This window comes from Microcebus murinus, chromosome 3, assembly GCF_040939455.1.
Source record: "Microcebus murinus isolate Inina chromosome 3, M.murinus_Inina_mat1.0, whole genome shotgun sequence".
NCBI classification, from domain to species: domain Eukaryota; kingdom Metazoa; phylum Chordata; class Mammalia; order Primates; family Cheirogaleidae; genus Microcebus; species Microcebus murinus.
The window spans coordinates 30,552,472-30,573,314 of NC_134106.1; the positions used below are offsets into that span (position 1 = coordinate 30,552,472).

At 46.7% G+C, this 20,843-nt stretch overlaps 1 long non-coding RNA gene across 1 annotated transcript; it reads left to right on the plus strand.

The window, feature by feature from the left end:
* Positions 1 to 4,484: 4,484 nt before the first annotated feature.
* Positions 4,485 to 9,364, plus strand: LOC142869954 (uncharacterized). The gene is made up of 3 exons (XR_012918478.1): positions 4,485 to 4,646; positions 4,814 to 5,070; positions 8,689 to 9,364. It is a non-coding gene; the product is annotated as an uncharacterized LOC142869954 (long non-coding RNA).
* The last annotated feature ends 11,479 nt before the right edge of the window (positions 9,365 to 20,843 follow it).

The window sequence follows — 20,843 nt, forward strand, 5'->3', positions numbered from 1 at the left end:
CAGCTGGCAGCCACCTATCAATTATGCTCTAAGATGTTTGCCCTTCAGGTGTGATTTGAGTGTCAGTCTGAGGTTTAAAACGAAACAAAACAAATCGTTTCACTTCATCTTAACATGTTGATTTCTGGTGAAGTATCGTCTAACAACTTGCTAGGCACACTCACCCATGGACAAACTCCGTGAACAGAAGTGGGCATGTTACAAACCTGCTTTAGCTCTTCCCTCATTTCACTGCCTGTGAAAGCATCTGGTTCTACCTGCGGCCCCAGCTTCCCAGCTAAGATGCCTGCCATACATCCAGACTGTCCAGCTGGTGGGTTGTTAGACATGCAGAGGCTGGGGCCCCCCTCAGACTCAGTGAATCCCCAGGCTGAGGACATTGGCCTGTGAGTTTTTACCTTTTATATATCTCTCCAGGTGATTATTATACACAGCCAGGATGGAAAATCACTGCCTTAGGCAAATGCCTTATGATTTTTTTCTTGCATTCACAGTCTCTATCCATTGCATCCTAGAATTTCAAGAGTTAGGAGGGATCTTGAAAATCAACTAGCCTAGCACTTTCAAGGCTCGTGGTAGTGAGAACCAGTCTAGGATTTGGGGGTAGAGCAGGCACTGTTTCCCCAGCTCATGTGACTAAGAACCATTTGCCACTGGGGTACAGAGTAGCATGTCACTGCCTGACAGATATAGATGCAAGGCAGGAACTGCTGGCCTAGTTCAACCCTGCCCTGTGGCAGAGAGCTCTGGACTTCCAGCTTTACTCCCCTCTGCCTGTGTGGCTTCTGGGTCATCCCTACAACCCGACGACTTGGGACAAAGATGACACGTGCAAACAGATAAGATGCTTATTGGAAAACCATGTTCTAGAAGTGGGTGAAGTGATGTATGCAGTGGACCCAGGTGGCTTGGTCTTTTTCCAAGCATTGCTTTGAACCCATACCATCACAGAGCACTCAGAATTATTAAAGAAAGGAGGCTTTTTCTTTTCTAAGAAATCTTGTTTTGCAAGAAATAAGAAATTCCAGATCTTGGATCTTGGAAATCAAGAATCCTTCTGCCCCAGCTTGAACACATATTCTTTGTTGGTTTCTGAGAAGCCTAGAACAGAAAGCAGCCTCCAACTCACGGGCTGTCTGGGCAGAGTTCCTACCAGTGGTCGCCCAGGGTAGATGCTCATGCAGAGGGGAGAGTGGGCAGCCAGGGCATGGAAGACAAGAGCAGGGAGCGAGAGGAAGCTGGTAGGGAGCGTGGACAGATGAGGCTGCTTTGGTCCCTCCCTGGCCTCTCCCTGGCCCAGAGTTCTGGTTGCACATAACCCACCTGGCACCTGACACTCATGTGGCATCAACTAAATGGACCCTTCATTCAGTGATCGAAGGACTATGCAGTTATCTGCTTTGCACCCTCAGGAAATCTAGCCTGGAGCCTTGTTCATACAAATTGTTCAGTTATTGTACAAATAATGGCTAGAAGATGGCACAGCAGGGGACTTCTCCATCTTCAGAGGAAATCTGCTCTTGCCCACACTTTCCTGGGGAAATCTTTCCCTCTCTTCTGGGAGGCAAAGCTCTGTGGCTCCTTGGGGCTGAGACCCCCTCTTCTCCCCAGCTCATCAGCGAGAGACAGAACTGTTTCAAGAGCCCCCACACACACATGCTTAATCCACTTACTTTCAGATCCTTGCCCAGAAATCTCCTGGAACCCTGACCAGGTTCTGCATCCCCAAGGTCCAAGAATTTCATTAGAAAAACCTTTCTAACCTGAAACTTTTAATAGCAAATAAATAAAGTGATCCAGGCTCCAAATGGTCCAGGCAAGGCCACCCCATACAGGGCTGTGAATATCACAATAGGTGATTGTTTTAAAGTGTTTTAATGAGTCTCAAAACATCCTACATAATATCAGCCTCCACTTCAGTCCTCTTGACGGACTCTAGTAAATAACATGAATTGACAGGAATAAAACAGCTTGCTCAGGAGTAATTGAGTGGAATTAGAATGAACAGACAAGAAAGAAAAATTGGTGCTTGGGTCACAAGGAACTTTTTGTTAGGAACGCCCTGGGGGGTTTGGTGGGATGTGGCCCCTCTGACTAATCACCAGTATAGAAAGTTTACAATCTCTCCACCATGCCAGCGTCTTTAATAACTTGAAAAGCACAAGAGGTGGCTGTTAATTTCAAAGACAGTTATATGAAGCTTTTATTGAGTGTGGCGCAGAGTATATAGTTAGCAGCCTGCAAGATAATGAACCCTTTAAATAGGGCTTTCAAAAAAACCATTTTATTTTTGCTTGAGCCAAAACAACAGCGATTTTCTTCCATTATTTTAAGGCAGAAAAATGTATATGAAGTACTACCTCTACGTTGCACACAAGGCCCGCCATTTTCATCATGGAGGGCGTCCGCCATGCTGCAGAGCCCTAGCTGTTCAGTTGGGCTGAGCGTCGATATAATGTGACACTTCTTTCCCAGGGAGAGGGCAGATTGGCAAGGAAGGGGTTAAATGTAGTGGGCGCAGTCCTGGTTTTCCTGTGAGCACTGGCTCTGGGGCCCGTCTCTTCCCACTCTTGGCTGACAGTGCTAAGAAGAGGTAGAGCCACTTCATGCCTGGTAATGTCACCATGGGGAGAAACCAGTGGGTTCTTTGAGAGAAAGAGAAATGACTATGAAAAGAAAGAACTTCACATGTCTCTCCAAGGGGTACTCTGGGAGCCAGGGATGGTGCGTGAGGAGCAAAAGGGTATGGGCGGCCTTCCCAGTCTAGAACCCTTTACTGTGGCCTGTTCTGAACCCTTGGTGCTGCATGTTAGGAATGGATGAAATGGGCCACTGATGGGCCTGAAACCTTTGAGCTATGGTGACAGCGGGCAGGGTCTCTCTTCACCCCCCAGGCAGCCATCTATGATTTTGACCTATGGCGTATCCTATGCTTCTATCATCCTCCCTCTCCTCTTCCTCCCCCTCCTCCTTGTAGCCTTCTCCTCCCCCTCCTTCTCTCTCTCTCTCTCTCTCTCTCTCTGTGTCTCTATGCGTAAGTGTGTAGAGAGACTGAGATAGAGGAAATTGTCCAGCCCACCTTGGAAACCATCTCTCATGTACTCATCCTGTCGCTATTGTGTCCAGTATTCGTTAAGCACCATGCTGAGAGCTGAGGATACAAAGGTGAGAACATATAGGCCAGCCCCACCTGGGCCGGGCCGGCCGCGGGCAGGGGCCATCCCAGCTGGGAGAGCCGCCCTCCCCCTGCCGTCCACGGCGGGGCTGCTGCCGCTCACAGCAGTGGCTCCGGCTCCTGCACCGAGGCACAATGGGACAAATCCTACCAGCCAAGGAGGCAAAACAAAACAAAACAAACAAACAAAAAACCCCAGGCCTTCTCTGAGCCAATCCTGTGGAGGAAAGGGAATAATGGTTAAAGGAAAATGAATTATTTCCTCTCTCAATACTGGCAGTAAACATTATCTTTCTTGTTACCTAATTCAGTCTTATTGGCAACATGCATTCTGGTTTCACACTGATTTTTCTTTTTTCAGACACATTTCTGCCCTTCACATTGTATGGGGAGTTTAGCGGTTTCCAGGGATTTGCCCTGCAGTATGCGTCAAGTTTTACCTCTTCCTAGGGGTATGTGCTTGACAGCCCTGGAAAATTCCTTCTAGAAGTTTCCAGGCTTTGGTAAGCCCTGGGCAAAAGCTCACAGCCTCACTTGTCTCCAGCAGTTTGGGAGCCACGTCCGTCTGTGGGAGTCTGGAATGCCTAGGAAGGCGATTTGCGGCCCACGCCGTGTTGGAGACACTCTCAGATTCCTGCCGGCCTAGGATGGACAAAGAGCCCAGAGCGTCTCCTTGTTTTAAGAAAAGAGAGAACTGCTTCCTCTGCAGCCACCAGGAAGCAAAATGATCTCTGGGTGTCACATTCCTCTTCCAAAGATTTTAACAAAGAAAGGGAGATTCTTAATGCACTTTCGAAGTTTTTATACTCTAATTTTTAGTGACCGCCAGTCCTAGCAGTGTCTTGCAAGCACTTGGGGACCGTGTTTGAACACAGAGTGCTGCTCCCCAATTCCCGCCCTCCACCCAGTGAATGTCTTGAGTGACGCCCAGGCATCTGAATTTGTAACAAACTCCTGGTGATTCTTATGCAATCAGCCAGTGCCACCGCAAATGATCAACATAATAGTGGTGCTGTCACTCAGGGGCTGCCTATGGGGCAGGGACATCAGAGGGACTTAAGGCTGGAATGTTCTGGAAGCCCTTGTCTTTCTGGGGAAAGGTGATCTTGGGGCTTTGGTGCAGTAGGGGAGCAACTGGATCCAGGAAGCTCCCAAATCAGAGCCAAACCGTACCTTCCTAAGCATGCCAGCCTGCTGACTCACATCCTCGGGAGCTTGGTCAGCCAGCTCCCAGCAGCCCCCAGAGTGCGGTCAGTGGAGGGAGGGGTGTAGGAAATGCCAGTGTGTGGCAAATACCATCGCTGGAGAACGGCTGGTAAGGTTCCCTGCAGTTGCCCTGCGGGTCAAGCTGAGCAGCTGGCCAGGAGCTGGGTGTTTCTGAAGGCGGCCCACGGCCCCATAAAGCCATCTCCCTTTGCCCTCACTTGAGACCATCGCACCTGTTGCTGCTACGGCCCTTGCTAGGGTTCAGGTGCTGTGCTTGCTGCCTGGGAGGCTTCTAGAACTATCTAGTGCTCTTGTGAGCATGAATGTGACGAGGCCTGCATAGAGCCTTCCTTTGGGTTGTAATGAACCCCTCTCTCAGAGAGGCTGGTGGCATTTCTGACTGTTCTTGAGCTTCTGTAATCTCCTCTGCAGGCATTTCACTACGGATCCTCTGGGCCAGGAAGAGGCTTCCTTTCCCACGCAGAGCCTACTCGACTACGTGGAAAGAAATAGCCGCTGAGCTGGTGCCCGGGCTTTGTTATTTTTAATACCAACACACAGCTAAGGGACTATTCACAGCTTCTCTTCTGGCCAACACGGGCCATGGGTGTGTGGAATGGAAAAGCTGCCACCAGGTTACGGGCATGGCTAAGATCTGATTTGGCCTCCAGCAAGATGTCTCTGCACAGGTAGGTACACAGGCGGCTAGGGATGATGCAGGATCAGTCTATCAGTAACTGTTTACTGAGCCTCTGCCATTGCCGGGCACTCTTTTGGACTTTTTGTCCTGTGAATTAACCTTTAAAGAAGCTAGGGACACGCAGACTGTATTGCAGCCCTACGAACGACTGTGATCATAGCCAGCCCCGTCATACCATGTGTGGCATTTACCAGACTCTCCACAGTGAATCTGGTCATAACAGTTTCTGCAGAATTCAGAAGATGCCTGGTTTAACACATGCCCTCTCTCCCCGCCACCGCCAGGTTCCATGAAGTTCCATCTTTAAGATGGACTGAGCAGGATAACTTGCCTCTGGCCTTATCTTTTAATGCTGTGAGTGCAACAGGTTAATCCCAGCAGAGGAGGCCTGGGGATGTGAAGGCCCCTTTTCTTCTGAACCTAAGCACAGCTGTAGAAACCGTTTAGCCAGGAGGATCATCAGGCTGATAACCACCTCGGGAGCCCTGAGGGTCAGGGGTGCTCAGCACTTCGGTTCTTTATGTCCTTAACAGGCCCCAGGCTGGGCAAAGGCTCTAGATAGAGAAACCCTGAGGCCACTTGCACTTAGCCAGGGCTGCATGGGGCTGTGGAGGAAGTGCTTCTTCCTTCCTCATCCTCACAAGGGGGCCTCACCCTGGTCCTGGGGCAGTAGCAAACATTCACAGCAGGGGACTCCTCTTGCTTTTTTGCCTCTGGTTCCTCCTCCCCAGTCTTCAGACTGGAGTGGTGGCAGGTGGCTCAAACCATTCCTGCAGACTTCTCAGTCTGAGTTAGGGCCCTAGACCCTCCCAGGGAAGCAGGGCTACGATTTCATACTCCACTCATTCCTTTCTTTATTCATTCATCCATCCAATATTTATTGAGCTGCTACTAGGTACTGGGTACCCTTTGGCACCCACCTGGTGGTCTGCCAGTCCAGACACTGAATCCTTACGACGGTATAGGTCCTATCGAGGTGAGACCAGGCAGACCCAGTCAAGGCCTGGGACATCAGCCGACAGTTGAAGGAAGCTGGCCCCTCCTTCCCCCACGTGCTCAGCTGCACCCTGGGCCCGCTCTTCTGGATTGGAAGGGCTGGTACCAGACTCAGAACAGACATTTTTCCTGGCAGGAGCAGCACAGAAAGAGATCCAATTGCTTAGAATGGTGTAGTTTATTCTTTGAGGTTAGTAGGAAGATCATAAGAACCCTAACATTTGGGGCTTGCCCTGGAGGTTTTTGTGTCTGTGGGAGCACTGTGGGTATTCTTCCCCAAAACACAAGGGTGAGCCCAGGGACAAGAGGAGCCGAGTGCCCCAGAGCCTCCTGCTCCAGAAAAGTGGTGCCAAAGGATGCTTGTTGTGCACCACTGCACACTGAGGAACTGTGTCCCACCTGCCCTGTTTCAACCTGGCCTAAGGACAAAGCATCCTCATCACGAGTGCTGGTGTCTCCCTGGGTTATAGGACAATAAGCTAAATGAGCCTTTTGGATCTCCTAAGTATTACCTCCTCTCATTTCTTAGAGTCTCGGAGAAGGCTTTTCTCATAGAATAAGTTGCTTCTTCTTCTTCTTTTTTAATCACAGGGTTGTTTATAAGGCAAATTAAGCATAAACTCAAACCATTAAATCACCTAATACTCAACAGTGTTGGTACCAAATAGCTAAAGTCAAAAGTCCCTGACTGATGATGGCATTGAAGTGATAAATCACTCTGATCAGAGAAGGAGGCAAGAAAAGCAGCCGAGAATCTATCTCCCCAGCCACATGGCTTTGATCTCTGGGAAGTGGATATTAGTGTAGACAGCAGTTCATAGGTCTTGATTAGTCCGTTCAAACTGGTGACTATGGTTTCTCTGCAGATACAAGCACAATGAAGTCAATAAATGTTGGGCTGAGCTTTAAACAACTGTCTTTTCAGAGAAAATCCAGTTGTATACAGGGAAGATTTCTACACTAGCCTGAAGACAAATGTCTGCAAATATTGTACTCTCATGTCTAGGGAGGAATCTTGTTCAAGGCATCACAGGAAACAAATTACTCTGGTCTTACATAAAATCCTTTTAACCGGCAGCAGCAAATCAGTACAAATTAGGATAAATGCATTCTGAACTGAGAGGGTTTCCTTATTCTGCCTGAAAAATGCCACCAACCAGGCTACAGACAGCTATCTCCTAAACTGGGCTTCTGGTTACATGGTGGTTGAGTCAATTTGGTGGAAGTTCAAACCCCTAAACCAACTCCTTCATTCAAATCCCTGGGTACTTGTCGTTTATTTCTAGGCAGGCAATTGAGAATTTGGCCATGGTTTTATTTTGCACCTTTTGGCCAATAAATGTAAATGCAGCACCAGTCCACAGGGTATGTGGCAGGGCTAGAGACTGGGTGTGATGGGGGACAAGAAAGACCACAGATGCCAGTTTTCCTGAGACAACCTGGCTTATGCCTACAGTTCTGGAGTCTCATCCAGCTTGCATTTGCCACTCACTATGTTTTCTCAGCTTGGATGATGAATTACAGAGTCACCCTAAGGGAGATCATTTCTCCAGGCCCAGGCCTTATTTCAAGGAATTGATGCCCACAGGGATTTTTGTTTTGGATCAAGGAAGAGTCTGTGAGTAGGCAGGTGGGGCTGAGTCTAGATCAAGACAGAGGACAGGGGCCCAGCCTGGGTCTTTGCTCCCCAGGGTCACCACAGACTGAGCCCTAGTTTGGGTGAGTCCGAGGCTGAAGGGGCTCTGGTGATGAGGGATTTTGTGAGATCCAGGGTAAGGTGCAGCCCCCTTATTTCTGTGGTGAACACAAAGATGGCAGCTAAGGGAGACCAGGGAGGAGCAGAGGCCCAGTGGCAGGCAGCTGGTTCTGTCACAGGACTCCAGTCCCTCCCTCACGGGCTCGCAAGAGGAGGCACACGTGTGTTCCTAAGTACACTCAAGACAGTCCCTTAGAATCCCTGCGAGAGGGACCCCCAGAATCCCTGCGGGAGGCTCTGACAGCAGTGCCAGGGGCCTGCAGCTGTGCAGGCAGGGGCTGAGAGCCCATGAAATGTGGGTGTTCCTCTTAACACACCTCATCCACAGCCCTGAACCAGTGAGGCCTGAGAACATGAGCTTACAAATAAAATGAGTATTTTGGGGAGATGCGACTCAAATTCTGTGCTCATCTTCCAGCCCAGAGTCCCCCTCCACCCACTTCTGGACACCTAGTACTTTGTGTCAGGCCCTCCCTTTCTAGAGCCTCACTTGGGGGTACTTCAATCTCTTGCCAGATCGAGATCTCCCCAAGGGTAGGTAACTCATCTGTGCCTCCCTCATAGAACCTGATCACACTTTATTTAAAGGATGCCAAGCAGTATCGATTGAATTAATGAATGAAAGATAATGAAATGCAGTGCACTCAATTCCCCAGTTTGGCAGTCCCTACCAAAACTTAAAGACTGAAGTTATCAAGGAAATGGGGTAATTCATAAAATACTCTGGCTCTTCAAGCCCCTCTTTAATGTAGGAAATACTGGTGATCTCAGTAGTTCTTTGTGCATGTTGTTAATGACTAGAGTCTAAAAATGCAGGTTCCTTTTGATCCATGATTTTTTTTTTTTCTGAAATAGAATCACTTTATCATGCCATGAAAATATGAGAAGGAAAGTTGCCTGGGAGAGTGTTTAACTGACTGGAAAAGCTTTGGACGTGTGTTGAATGACTGGTTTGGAGGCCCAACTCTGCATCCTTCTTCAGAAGACTTCTCTGGCCAGAGAGCAATGGATTCTGGTCTTCAGCTGCCATGCTGGGTCTGCGTGGCCTTCAGGGCAGGTGACCACACTAGATTGACAGGCATTTCTCTTATTTAACCACACGTCCCCTGCATAGATGGTATTTATCTTCAGGAGATGACTCACACTCCTTGTCAGCATACCTTTCTATATTAAATATCCCTATCAAGTGCAAGCCCAGCTGGGCTTCAGAGTGGGCCAGGTGGTATTAAAACAATCTCTTCCTCCTGCTCGGGCATTGCGAAGACTTTGGAATTTACTCACAAGACCCACATCTCTACAGACTAAGACTTGGTGGGGATTTTCCTATTGAAATCTGAGTTTAAAGCTCCACTTCATGTAGCTAGCTATGTGGTCTTAAAATTATTGTCTCTGAGGCTCAATTTAATGACTTATAAAATGACAGCAATGTCACTGACCTCATAGAGTTGCTGAGAAGATTAAATGAGGTAATGGCACTGAGAAAATTTGAAGCAAATATTTTTTGAATAAATAAATGACTAAAACAATAATATACATGTTAAAAGTTATCAACCATCCAGTGTGTATAATGAGACATTATTTACTGACTGCTCCCTGTGTATAAAGAACAGTTCTGTGTTCTGGATCACATGAACATACATCTTGTGGGCACCCAAGACCATGCTTTTAGCTGCTTTCTGCACTGCCTCTCCTATACTTGTTGTCAACTTCTTTGTCACTGGAAACTGCCCCAGAAAGGATGGTCAGCTTCTTTAACTATGGCTGCCATTACTCTAATGTTACTGAAGTTTCTATAATTTTATAACTTACAGAGTTAAATAGGAAACATATTCCTATGACGTCTTGGTTTCTGCACTAAGGAATCAACGCCAAATTTCGGATTCAAGTGCTCAGCCTCTAATGCCTGTTATTCTGAGCAGAGAATGCATGAGACTTAGACCTCAGAAATGACTTCCTTGAGAGTAGGGACAGGAAGCAGTTGTCCTGCTACCTGTTTTCTGGTTGGTGAAAGCTGGGGCACACCATGCCTTGACTCTATGTACACATTGGGCAAATCGCGGTCCTCTCTCTCATCACTGAAAAGGGTTTCACTTTTCTTGATCACAGTATTTCCCTAGGTTCTGATTGCCTCTTGCTGACTCTGAACTCATCCTCCATTACTGTAAAAGAGTGCAAGGCATTTGCTCAGAACCGTGCTAGATTCTGTGTGCTTGCCTCAAGATAGTGGTCCTGACCTTTGTCCCAAGAGTCCAGGTCACAGCTATCATTTATTATGAGGCTACTATGTTTTAGGGACTATGCTAAGTGCTCCATGTATTGTTATAGTCAGAGCATGCTAGTTCGGCAACAAACAACTCCAAAGTCTTAGTAGCTAACAATTATATTTCTCGATCTCGTTAAATGACCAGTGCAAGTTGACTGGGGACCCCATTCTCCTTTTCCTCCCACGGTGACTTAGGGTAACAGAACTTCCACCATCAAATGTATTATCCGTTGCACAGAGTCCCACCTCTAGAATTCTTGCATACATTATCAAAAAGTCTCCCTGAACTTTCTTAACTTTGTTATCTTCAGCTCTTAAAGAAAACGCTAATTGTATGTTTTGAAGTCCAGAAAAGGAAAGGGGTGAGGGACGTTGAGACCAGTCGCTCCAGCCCTGGCTTAAGCCTCCCCCTGGCACAGGCCCCAGGGGTGAGCTTGCCTCTGTGGATTCCCAGCCGGGAAGCACCACCCTGATTTATTTTCAGAGGTGGAAACTCAAGCAACAATTATCTCCTGTCACAGCAAATTAAAAAGCCAGGCTCACCCACCCCAGAGCAGGGCGCGCACAGGACCATAATGACAGGCCGAGGCTGGTGCATTTCCTTTAAAGGCATGAGCCACTCATGAAACACACAAAATAAACAGAGACATAAAAGTCCATGGAAAAGGCCCACAGGGGAGAGCAAGCATCTGCGCCAAAACCAGGGAGTGTATTTTGATTCTGCAAGGGACTGAGGATTGTGGCAGCAGAAAGTGCTCAGCAGAAGATGAGTTTTAGTCTGTGTTTAGGATGAAGTGGGAGCTATTGTGCACAACACTGCGGAGGGGGCGGGGGCGAGTAGCCCTGCCTGTCTCACACACACACACACACACACACACACACACACACACACACACACACACGTTTCTATGGCCTTTATGGCATTGTCCACTACCACTCACTCCTATCAGAATCCCCATTCCTGCCTGGACACCTGCTTCCCTTCCCCTGGACAGAGCAGCCTGGCCCTGCCGGCCAGAGTTTCTGTTTGAGATGCTTCTCTTATTTTCTATTCTGTGCCAGGAATGTAGACAAGACTCACCTCTTTCAGGAAGTCCTCCAGGACTGGTACTCCTGGGCTCTAGGACCCTTCTCTTGCAGCTTTTTTATACAGCTGTCTCTGCTACATTATGTCAATGAAGATTTGTAGCTGTGTCAGTTTATTGGGAGTGTTTTTGGGGAGATTTATTGTAATATAGGATCTATAGGAATAGAGATTTTTATTTTTCCTTATAGTTATGCCACACATTAACTTTCAAAAAATGTTTTCCCACCCACCATCTAATTTTAGTTTCGGTATTACCTGGTGAGATAGGTGGTAGGTGGGGACTCCATGACAGATGGGAACTTACACAGCGAGAAGGCTAAGAACATGGGCTTTGGCTTGGGTGATTTCTAATCTCTGTAAGCCCCAGTTCTCTCATCTGTAAAACAGCTATAAAAATAGTTTCTGCCCATAGGTTATTTGAAGGATTAAATGAGATAATACAGGTGACATGCTTACCTCACACAGTAAAATTGTCATTATTTTAATGATGGAACTCAGGCTTACAGAAGTTAGCATACAAAGGGAGGGCAAGCAGGGTGGGAAAAGCAAAGGGGCAGAGATTCTGGTTCTATTCGACATGTGACTTTGGAAGACTTTTACCTCTCTGGGCCTCAGCTTCTTCATCTTTTAAATAGGAATAATAGGGGGCTGGGGCTGGTGGTGTCTGGGGAGGCCCTGCCCCCCCCCACACACGAATAAAATAAAATAAAATAAATAGGAATAATAACATCACACATCACCTATGTCATGGAAGCGTTGAGAAGATTAATCCAAAAGTGCTTTGGAAGGCATACTGTAAAGTGTGACATGCTCTAAACATGTTCATTTAACTAACCTGTCAGAATTCGCACAACAGTCGGTGCAGGAGCGGGTTTCCTCATTCCGGCGTCCTTTCCAGCAGGCTGTGCTGTCCTGCTCAGTCCCCTTGGAGGTTCCATGTGTGCTGCTGGCTGACTGAGGGTGCAGAGGGGTGGGCTGTACCACAGTGCCAGGGCCCAGGACAGAGCATTGGTGGCCCCCGGCCGGCGGCTTTCCCTTTCTCTTCCCCACATTCACGGACTTTGGAATTGTGCAGAAAAAGCAGAGCTCGGAAAACTTAGAGAGCCACTTCTGCTGGCCCTGACTCCTTTGCCTCATCTCTTCTGTTGGCGAAGAGAACCAGATGCAAGAGCTAGAGAGACTCAACTACAATGAATTCTCAGACAATGGGGACTGTGACTCTGGGAATGACCCCAGAAAGGAGGGAGGAATCTTAGAATCTACACAGCAACCTGCATCCAGAGCATGTGGATTTTTTTTGCAGCATTTTCTTATTGGCCCATGGATTAACTTTTCTAAGCCAGTCTCATTTTTGGCCTGCGGGAAGACTGTGGTTTGGTCTTCACTATATGAAGTCACTTCGACCTTCTCTCCTATCTGTGGGCAAGTCCAGGGTAGAAACTACCAGATACCCTGAGATATACTCCATGGACTTCCCTGCACAGAGGACAGTCTGCTTTGAACATTTTGCTTTGGTCGTGCAGGACTTCAGGGGTCATCTTGGCCCCTTCAAACCAAAATTCCTCTGAAATATTGTCTTGACTCAGACAGGGGCAGGTCTGGAGTAGTCACTTCACCTTACCCTGAAATACCTTGTTTCCATCCTTGCTGCTTCCATATCCCCCTTTCTAAGCATTATTTGCTCCAGAACAATTTAGAGGTCTCTGTGGAGCTTTCACCACATGTCCAAAGGGTTGGTGGAGATCAAGGACTGAGAGATTTGATTCCAAGATTGACTGTGCATGATGCTGGGAATGTTCCCAAGACCCTTGTCAGATACAGATGGTCTGACCCTTTATTAGTCTTAAAGAGGAGCCTTAAGAACATCGTCCACTTCCACTCACTCCTATAGGAATCTCCATTCCTGCCTGGACACCTGCCTAGTTTGCCCCGGACAGAGCAGTGTGGCCCTGCTGTCTGGAGCTTCTGTTTAGAATGCTTCTTCTATCTTCTATCTATGCCAGCATCGCTGTCAGGAACTTAGCCAAAACTCACCTCTTTCAGGAAGTCCTCTAGGACTAGTGCTTCTGGGCTCCAGTAAGTACCCTCTGAAAGTAATGAGACTAATGAGACTCTGAGCTCGGAGCTCCCTGGATATAAGATTATACTATATCTGTTCATGCAAAGTATTAAATATATCAGAGGAGTAGATCTGCACGAATTCATAATTCTAACTTCAGTCAAAATGACCACCAGATGGTGCAGAACCAATCGTGGTTTGAAGGAGAAAGAGGACACCATGAGTTCCATTCATACCCCCATTCAGGATCTACACAATCTTACCCTCTAGGCGTACTCCTTCTATCTTACCTTGGTCATGTTTCAGTTGTCTATATTTGCACAACCATCTACCACAAAATTAAGTGGACTAAAATAACAACCTTATATTTGTTCATGATTCTATAATTGGCCCAAGTGCAGCTGGGCAGTTCCTCGGCTGGTCTCACCTGAGGTCATGTATGCTGCAGTCAGTTGGCAGGTGAGAAGGTAGGGAGTGCAGGAAGAGCTGACGGGTCCCAGATGGCCCCATGTGTCTGGGGCCTCAGTGGGAATGGCTGGAACTACTGGTATGACTCGGACACTCTCTCCATGTGGTCACTCACCCTCAAGAAAACCAGCCTGGGCTTTCTTAAATGGGAGTCACAGAGCATCAAGACGAGAGCAGACACTCAAGGATCATTGTCACTTCTGCCACATTCCATTGATCCAAGCAAGTCACAGGGCCCACCCAGAATCAAGGGGAAGAGAAAATAGACTTTGCCTTTTGTTGAGACCACAAATTCACATTACATGGAAGCATGTGTCTAGGAATGGAAGAAATTGCTGAGGCCATCCTTATAATCTATCACAGTCACTAAAGCTGCATATCTATAAATTCTATTTCTGCATATCTATAAATTCTATTCTATCTATTCCTTCCACCCCTTAGAAACGGCCTGTTCCTCAGCAGCCAGGGCAGATGGAGACTCCAATTGGGCTAAGTCATTTAAGCGGGGCTATAGAATGAACATTTATGGAATGAAGTCAACTGCGTGTAAGCATAAACTGGACACACACAATCCTATTTAATTCTCAGCACAACTTCTATTTTATTACTAAGAATGCTGATGTTGAAGGAGAGTTAATGACTTACTCATTGTCACTCAGTTATAAGGGATGGAGCTGGGAGTTTTCTTCATCTGTAAAATGGGAATCATAAAACTTACCACCAGATTGTTGGGAGGATGGACCGTATACTGAATGTGAAGTTGGCCGGCAAACCCCAAAGCGCTGTACAAATGCTAGCTGTAGCTTTCATTGAGCCAAGCAGACATTTTGTGGGGAGGGGTTGTCTAGGAAGGCGCCAGAGCCATCTGAGCCAGACACCAACTGTTGTGTGTCTCTCAGCTGCTGTTTACTTTGGCTTCTGACCAAATCCTTCACCCAGTGCCTTTGGCGGTCAGACAAGAGCGAGCCCTGTGGGCCAGGCTGGCAAGCCAGGACACGCCACAGGTGAGGACAGGCGGGCGGCAGGCTCTCCCCACAGCCACAGACGGGAGCAAAGCTCCCACCGCCGTGCTGCTGTCCCCAACTGCCGCAGTAGCAGGTCAGGGGGAGGAAATACGTGTTTTTTATTTGGCTCAGGGTCACATACTCATCGTTGAATTGCTCTGAGCTTACTTTCTCCCAACTCTTCTTTTCACTAACTCTCATCCCAGTTCTTTCCACTTTGCCTTACTTAAACCTCACTCCTTTGTAATTAGCTTGTCTATATCTTCAATCTATATACCCAAGGTTTCCTCCATCTCCTTGTCTTATCTAATATTGGATTTTTTTTTATGACCTAATTCTGTGACAGATCTTATTGTCCCCAGGGCCAGGAGGCAGGGTCAGCCTACGCCAGTCTTCTCTTTGTACATCTGCCACTTACACGCAGGTAAGATTTCTTCCTCCTTGGAGGTTCATGCTACTCAGATACACCATGTTCTCCCTGCCCTGCCCGTTGCTGTCATCCTCCAACCCCTCTTCAGTCACTACAATCCTTTGGGAGAGTTCTGTCATCTCACGCACAGCCTACCTGCATCACCAAGGACAACTTCAACACTCATCCAACATCCTAGACTCGACTTCCCTAACTTTTATTTTTTATTTATTTTTTGTTTTTATTTTTTTTTGAGACAGAGTCTCGCTTTGTTGTCCAGGCTAGAGTGAGTGATATGGCATCAGCTTAGCTCACAGCAAACTCAAACTCCTGGGCTCAAGCAATCCTGCTGCCTCAGCCTCCCGAGTAGCTGGGACTACAGGCATGCACCACCATGCCGGCGAATTTTTTCTATATATATTAGTTGGCCAATTAATTTCTTTCTATTTATAGTAGAGATGGGGTCTCGCTGTTGCTCAGGCTGGTTTCGAACTCCTGACCTCAAGCAATCTGCCCGCCTCAGCCTCCCAGAGTGCTAGGATTACAGGCGTGAGCCACCGCGCCCGGTGACTTCCCTAACTTTTAGACCCCATTACCCTTCATCCATACCCCATGACAACTGACACAAATAACTACAGGCCTGACACGAGGAAGAGGAATTAGATATATGCCATGTAGCTGAAGGTGGCAGAGCTAGAACATGTGAGAACATGTTAAAGGAGGCAGGTTTCAGCTGTTAATCAGAAGAACCTCCCAGCAGAGCCATCCAACCACCGGGGAGAGGGGCTGCCTTGCAGGTTGACTAGTTCTAACTGTAGAAGTGTTCACAAAAGAAAGTGCAAATCAGTTGACCAAAGAAAATCCAGATTTGGAGTCAGGAAATCTGGCTGTTGAGTCTAATCTCTACTCCTTACCAACTAATGGAAATTGGATAGAGTTCAACATCTGTAAACCTCAATTTTCTCATACTTAAAAATGAGAAATAGTAGTTCCTTTCACACTAGGTCATATTAAAAACCAAATGAAACCACAAGTGAAAAATTATTATACAATGTAGGATACTCAACAGATATCACTATAATTTCTGGGAAGACAAAAGTATATGAGTGTGTAACTTATATACAAGTCCAGGGTATTTTGTTAAGCCAAAAATGAAGAGAGAAGACAAATAGTGGATTCTTGTTTGGCTGGTAGATTGAATGCATGCACCTGTTTTCACTCCCTCCCAAACTCCTGGATATTTTAAAGGTATAAATCAACAAGGGTGGGAAGAATGAGAAAAGAGACAACAGCAACAATATATTGGAAGCATGTGGTAAATAACAAAGCTGAGAAAATGGAATCCTTAGGAAGCTGTGGGAAAGCAGAGAGGGAATCCAACTTACACTGTAAAATTTCCAGAAAAATCAGTTGCCAGGACACTGTAGTCCAAGACTTTACCCTCCAGGCACTAAAAAGCTGATTGGAAGCTTTAAAACATGATGGTTCTTATTGAACATGAGCTTCTTTGTAGGGTGATCTGGCTGAAACCCCAATATTGGCATCTTGAGTGTTTCCTCTTGAGCTAGTTGAGTTTCCCAGAGAAGACACATACCCAGTGGCCTGATGAATGACTGGACTGGTGGAACCAACGAGCAATCTGGGAAGACTCCCTGGAGAAGGCTGCCAACTGTGTCAATATCTTATATTCTGCTCCTTGAAACTGAGCATCAGCCACCTTATTGCTGCATTAATTTAAAGCATATCTGATTTGATGCTTTTTAATGTTTTCCTTTTTTCTGTGTAGTTGAGCACACAAAGCCACAGCTGAAGAAATTGATGTTTTCAACACCTAGTATCAAGGTGTTCTATAATAGAAGTATGTGTCTATTGTCTAGTTGATATGCTTCATAATAAAAAGAGGGGTCCCGTAGTCATCACGAATGTCAATCGCAAGCAGCAAGTGGATAAATACTGGGACTCAGGTTGTTTGATGTTCTTGGCTAGATCTTCCACTTGACTTCCACTAGTCTCACTGCCGGCTACCAGTGGGGCTACCAGGAACCACAGGCGAGCAGCGTCCTTGGCAAGGGAGAAGCAAACAAGAGATGAGGGGAACATGAGATTTGAAGCAGTAGTTGGTTCTTTGGCAAAACAAATAGCTTGTGATAGCCTCGTTCCAAGCTTTAACATATCTTGTGCCAAAAATGCAAAATGCCAAGTGGAAGAAAAGCACTAGACTTCTCAAGGGCCCCATCCAAGAGTCCTCATAAACCCCATTCAAACCAGGTTGCTCCCATTATCACCTCTAAACACAGTCAGTGACGCTCCCCACTCCCAGAGGAGGGCTCAGATTTCCTTCAGGCTGTGATTCAAGCTTGCAAAGACCTGCCAAAAAGCCGATGTGTGGGGTGCTGACTTAGAATGCCCCATTCTCTGGCTTAGCCACCCGCATGAGATGATATTTTTGCATGAACAACTTGAGGATCCAAAACACGATTTGGAAGAGGCTTTGTTGCCATGATGAATGGCTGGGGGGGGGGGGGGGCAAATTCGACAAGGCTACAGTTGTGGTGGGAGATGCTGTGCATTCAAGTTAATAAGATCTCTCTGTCATGGCTTAAGGAAAGAAATATATCTGATGAGGTATGTGTAGGTGTGTTAGGATCCTCCGGGAAGCAGACTCTGGGATGGAAGAGAGGAGGAGTGTGAGAGATTTATTGGGAGGTAAAGTCTGTGAAAGATAAGGGCAGAAAGCAGCATTGGGCAGGGAAAGTCTTCAGACTGTGATGAATATCTGACACCTGAAATGAAAGGGGACAGGAAGAAAAATGGGGCAAAGAAAGCCGGCTCAGCCCGAGCCAGTGGAAACTCCAGAACAAAGATCGCCCATGAGAGGAGTCCCACATTGCACAGAAATGGCCACACCCTCGTGCCCCTGCCGAGCCCAGGCATTGCCCGGGGGCTGCAGCACAGTATGGAATCAGTTCCAGCATCTAGGGTGGAATCTTCGAGCACACAGATGGAGGCTGTCCACTGACTGCACTCCGCACGGCTGAGCATCCAATTCTTCCTTAAAGGAAGTTGCAAGAAGCATGGCTGTCACGGTAGGGATGGCAGTAAAATAATAAAATGCCAAGACACTCTGAATTCATGCCTTCAGCCAAGATTTAATGGATGTGGAAAGAGCATTGCAAAACACTGCCTGTCATGAAAGGAATATACTTAGCTGATTGAAATTTGAATGCTGTAGTTTTCTATCCAGTTTCTCATTAGAAACTCATTAATTCATTACTTTTAAATTTACCATCAGCAACTGTTTATTGATGTTCTACTATGCATCAAGCAAGTGCTATGCTTGGCCTCTATCCACAAGTTCACAGGTAAAAGGTCAAATAACTGAAACAATGTATGATAAGGACTAACAGAAATGCATGTGCATTATTGCAGAAGCTCTGGGGAAGGAAAGGCAATATGAAGTGATGAGGCATCCCTTTTTCTCTTGGGCAGGGACCCTGCCAGTCTACTTCATACGACATCAACTCTAGTATATGTGTCACTCAACTGAGCTTCCAAAGTGGGTTGGAATAGTTAGGCAACTGATTGTTAGTAATCACCTTGCGAGTAGAAAGAAAGTTCTCTGTTTAGAAGGAGATCAAGGTCTCTGTTAATAAATTTAGATCACGCTGGTATCCAAACCAGTCCATTTTTAGAAAATGGAGCACCTATGACCCTCTCCCCCACTGTCCACCCCCAAAGAAACTGGACCCCAACTCCAGGTGTAGCAAGCCAGGCAGATTTCAGCTATGCAAATGGAAAGCTTAAGGGCTCATAGACAATTTTGCCACCTCAAAAGGCTAGGAGATGACTTTTTCCCATTGAAATTCCTTTTAGTCACAGAGACCTGATGCCCAGGAGTATAAATGGTGATCAAAGACTGTTCACGTTCGACCAACCCTTGATGTGCATGGCTCTAGGGTGAGGATCTGTGGAGGTACTGGGAATGGAATGATGTATAAAACGTGCCCCTGCTATAAAGGGGCAGATAGCACCAGGTCTTGAAAATCCTACTTGCTCTCATGGAGCTCCCTTTGGCTCTATGACTGTCTCTGTCCTTTTCTGACAACCTTAGATTGTCTAAGTCTGTGTCCTGCGGGGGCCTTGACTACTACCCTGAGCCCTGTTGCCTCCAGACTGCCTGATGCTCAGTGTGTAGCTTGCCACTGCCATGATCCCTGCTGACCTTACACTGTAGAGCCTCAACACTGCCTGAGGCCATTGTACCCACCAGATCTAACGCCTAAAATTCCCATTATCCCAGTGGGCATAGAATGGGGTCAAATCTAGCCCTTGTACAATCCCTATTCATGTGTGGTTACCTGCAGTGGCTCAGAAATCGGTGGCATTCTCTGAAGACCTGCCATGCTTGTTTTGAGATATTTTTATAACAACAGGGAAAAATAGATCTACCCTTGGTGAAATAATACAAAACCAACTTCCAAGTGCACAATGACTTGCATCTTAATGCAGAAAAAATATACAAAAAGTATCATATTTTATTACCAAAGCTTTACCCTTTGTTTCCCCATTCTAAAGCAGGGTAATGGGAATTCCATTATGTTTCCTTTATTCTTTTCCTTTTTAGCCTATGGTCTTTACATTTTAGCTACAAATCACCCCATTGGTAAGGGAGGCTCTATTATAAACCACATGCTTCGTCAAAAGGAAACCTCACGTTCTTTTCTAATTGTTGCCCCCTGACCGCTCTGGGGAAATAGTTTTGTTTTCATAGTGAAGTCACAGACATGAATCTCCCAGGATGAAGGCCCTTGCGGGATCCAGCACACTCTCATCATCACAGGAACTCCTTCAGGTTCACTTCTTTCTGGGAAAAAGAGAGGGTGGGGGCAGCAAGGGGGAGAAATTTCTAGAAAACTCAAATTCTGGAGGAGAGCAGTGCATTAGCCGGCCCCCAGCTCAATGTCGACCAGTCCTAAGTTGCAGGTCCAAACCTACGCTTGCATCTGAACAAGGCAAACCTCTTAGATTTTTTTTCTTTAATTCCCTTAATAATCTCATTATGGCACTTCCTCCTCCTCCCCCTCCCTGTCTCCTCTGCTTAATTCATTTGTTTGTTTTCTACAGTTGGCAGGGATAGAGGAGAAAGCACTGGGCTTGGAGTCAGAAAGAACCAGGTTCCAATCCTTTTTCCTCTGTTTTCTAGCTGTGTAACCTGCGGTGCTTGTTCTCAGCCTGTTTCCACAGCTGTTATAGAGGAATAGCAATTTTACAAGGTTATGGAGGGAACCAAATGATATAACATATATAAAAGTGTCTGGCACAGAGGCCCTTAATAAAATCCACCAGTTTCCACTTGCCTGACTAAATGCTCTTCTGAAACAGGACTCACAAGGAGCAGTGTGCTCAAGGGGCTCATCTCCCCACAGCTGGGAGAGCTGATGTGTGAACAGAAGCCAGCTGCCAGGGCCAGCCAGGAAGGTCCAAGCTGAGGACAGACACGCTCAGCCTGGCTGCAATATTGGCCGCGCGCACCTCCCATGGAACCCGGGCTAAAGGACTCTGCAGGAGTGAGAGAATCCCTTTCCCCTTCCCTTTCTCCTCTTCCTGTATTGTAAGGGCCCGATGTTGTTCCAGGGGAATCAAATTAGAAGAACCAGTTTGCATGAGTGATTAAGTTTATCAGAATATTTTCCTCTGACCTTGCAAATATTGTCCACTGA